General features: G+C 36.4%; 1 pseudogene; it reads left to right on the top strand.

Annotated features, from left to right (window-relative positions):
- Positions 1-206: 206 nt before the first annotated feature.
- Positions 207-1,675, top strand: LOC130018105 (histone-binding protein RBBP4-like; annotated as a pseudogene).
- The last annotated feature ends 2,130 nt before the right edge of the window (positions 1,676-3,805 follow it).

Below are 3,805 nucleotides of genomic sequence, written 5' to 3'. Positions count from 1 at the left end.
GGCTATAATTAAATATATATATTTATAAACAAATAATAACATGAAAATAATCATGAATTGCTCTCTCCATAAACACACACACACACACACACACACACACACACACACACACACACATACACGCACACATATCTGTATACACACAGAACTCAAGATGCTGTCCTGCAATGTTTCACCCAGGGATCCTCATGGCTTGCCTGGCCACCATGCCTAACATGGAAGCAGCCTTTGCTGACACAATTGAGGAGTGTGTAATCAATGAAGAGCACAAAATATGGAAGAAAAATGCCATTTTGCTATGTTTTCTTTATGAATCACTCTCTCGAATGGTCCAGTCTATCTGCACAGTAGCTTTCAGGTGTGACCAGACTAGAAGGGAAATACTAGCAGTCTTCAATTTGTCCTGGGGACACACACAATCAGAAGAACAAAGCCAACTTGCAATGACAAGTGTGCAGGTGCCTAATGAGGATGTACAGTTTGATGTTTCACAATATGACAACAAGAAAGGGGAATTTCGGGATGGAGAGATAGTATAGCAGGTAGGGCATTTGCCTTGCATATGGCCAAACTAAATTCAATCCCAGCACTTCATATGGTTCCTTGAGCCTTCTGGGAGTGATCCTGAGCTCAGAGCCTATATATAGTGAGCACAACTGAGTGTGGCCCCCTTGTTAACCTCCCCCACTTCCCCCCAAAAAAAACCACAAATCACACAAACAAAAGGGAGAATCCTGAGGACTTTTCTCAGTTTATGGTAGTAATTGAAATGGAAATCAATAACAAAGGATAAGTAACAGGGTATACTACAGACCTCAGAACCCATGCACCATTACAACAAAAACTGTATCCAGTTAGGTGCGTGTGTATTTGAGTGTACAAAATACTCATTGAAACCAGACCCTTCCCATGTGTTTAAGCCGGACTCGATCATCAGAGACTTCAGAAGGAATGATATAAATTTTTTGAAACCCAAATCCTAGGGCACCCTCAGTGCCTCGGATGAACATACCATCTGTATATGGGGCAGTAGTGCTGGTCCAAAGGAAGGAAACATTCTGGATGAAAAGAACATCTTTACATTCCACATTTAGTAGTAGAGCATGTTTCTTGGCATCTTCTCCAAGAGTCTTTGTCTGGTTGTTTTCAAGGATCAACAAAACTTATGATTTTGGATACTTATTGAAACAATGCTTCCAAACCAAAACACTCAGTTGAGGAAGTGAACTGCCTTTCTTTCTGACCTTGTAGTGAGATCAATCTACCCACGGGCTTAGGGACAAGATTGTCGCCTGTGGTATCAGAAAAATCTGAAACAAGTTGCATTTCTTTGAGTCAGATAAGGATGACATATTCCAGGTTTAGTGATCACCATTTAATGAGACAATTTTGGCTCCCTGTAATACTGATCACGGGCTGAATGGGATTTGAGTAAACTTGGAGAACAATAATCCCCAGACAATGCATAGAATGGGCCACCAGAGTTAGTATTTATGCATAGCGGTCACACTGCCAAAATACCTGATTTCTCTTGGATTCCAATGAGCTTTAGGTGATTTGTTCATTATCAGCAGTCAATATCATGCAGATGTAGCAGATGGAAAAGAGAATTTATAATGATGAAGAAGACCCCAAAGGAAGCATTGATCCAAAAAAAAAAAGAGTCCTTGACTAGCCTGTGCTTCTTGTAATTTTGGATAACCCTCTTCTCTTCTCAACCCCAAGATTGATTTATCTCTGATTTTAAGGCACAGAATTTGTTCACAATCTCATTAGGCCACTGGAGTCTCATTAATTCTCAATAGAACATAATGGGTATGGTGAAGTATGAGGAACTAGTTCTTTGCCTAGAAATCCCCTATGTTTAACACAAGAAACATTACTATTATAATGTATACTGGTTTCTTTTCATATAGTTCTAAATGGTGCTCCAATATACTTCCAGGAATATTAACTGAAAAATCAGCTTCTGTTTTACTGGCTCTAAAAATCTTTTATGTTTATCCTAGCAATTATTACTATTCCTTGAACAAAACTCATATGCTACTTGTCATGCATTATTTGTTGTTGACAAATCTTAAAAATAGTGAAGGATATTTTTATGAATGTGCCTAAAGAAAGACCCTCAAACAGGATTGACTTGATAAATATCTTTGGAATCTGTTGAGAATGAAGATTGTTTTTAACTTTTATAAGTGCTGATCAGTTATAACATAAAAAGATAACTAAATTAATGAATTTCAAGAGGAAATTTAATGTCCCTTAAATTTAAATATCAATACCAGAATCCACATACATGACTTCAACATTTTATTGCAAGTTAAGATTTTACCATCAAGAAGAGATTACATGTTTTAACATGGCCTGATATCACAAATTCAGAGGGAATTATAATAAGCACGGCAATTAAATCTACAATAAAAATATATACATTTTTATTTTTTAAGTTTTTATGTAGAGTAACACATTTTGACATTGTTAATAAAACCGTTTTTTATTTCTATATGGAAACTATAGTCAATGTTTTATTTTTCCAAATTTTATAAATATATTGTAAGTATAAAGAAATATTACTTAAAGGCTGACCAAATGGACAAATGTTGTGTTTTTCTTAGTATCTAAGTCTAAAAAAATTAATTTGGAAATATCATGGAATTCCTGAGCAAAATAGTGTTTGAAGATTCTTTGCCTTTGTTTAATTTCATGATGTTCATATATTTTGTAGCAGGTTATAAATTTTCTAGTTACTTACACTACCATTTGACAAAAGTTATTTTATATTTTCTCTTTCAAGAAGGAAATTTATTGCTTTTATCTTCCTGTGTTTGAAGAAACCTTCAATCCTCTGTTGTTTTAGATAAATCTACTTTATATATGAAATATGCAATATTTATTGTACAATATCCTTTGATTAATATAAAGTTATTATCTATATAATTCCCAAAGTCAAATGAAACAAGAAATAAACAACAGTACTTTACCAACTGCAGCACTACCATGTAAGTGTTTCTACTGGCTTTCAAAAGAGACCCATAATCTTAACAGAGATAAAAAGTAGCAGTTAATTTCCAAACCACACAAGGCTGAAAGACCACGGTAAATGGGATAGGGCAGGTCAGCCTGTTGCCTGCACAAGCAGAGCCCCAGCAGCCTCCACAATCCAAAATAGCCTCCATACCTGGAGCTGGACCATCTCAGGATGGACCTCACCAAGATACAATCAGCTGAAAAGTTGGGTATGTGAGTTTTGCGACTGAAATCTCTAGGTTTTCTTAGGTTTGGAATGAACGACTACCTTCCACCTCCCTGTACTTCCAGAAGCCTCAGCAGTTATGTCCACACCCCAAAGCTACCACCCACATAAAAAAAAGCTACCCCAGACTTCCCTTCCTGATAAAAATACTGAATGCTCTGCATAAACAAAATGTCTTTTTCGTCCTGTATTGCAAGTCAAAATGCACATAAGGAAAATGAGAGAGAGAGAGAGAGAGAGAGAGAGAGAGAGAGAAAGAAGAAAAGCTTCTGCCATAGAGGCAGGTTAGGGGTGTGGGGTGGTGTATTGTGGGATGACAGGTGGGAAACAAAGGACGTTGGTAGTAGGAAAAGTATACTGTTAGAGGGATGGGTGTTGGGTCATTGTATGATTGAAATACAATCATGAACAGCTTTAGTGGTGTACTTCACCTATATTCAATAAAAAAATCATTTAAAAAATGTAGCATTCACTCTCACTTCAGTCGGGTTTATTAATAGTGGCTGAATAAATAGCAGTGCTCCTACATAATAGTAATCATAATCATCATCA

The sequence above is a fragment of the Sorex fumeus genome, unplaced genomic scaffold (assembly GCF_029834395.1).
Source record: "Sorex fumeus unplaced genomic scaffold, SorFum_2.1 ptg000008l, whole genome shotgun sequence".
NCBI classification, from domain to species: Eukaryota; Metazoa; Chordata; class Mammalia; order Eulipotyphla; family Soricidae; genus Sorex; species Sorex fumeus.
This window is presented reverse-complemented; position numbering and strand designations above follow the sequence as displayed.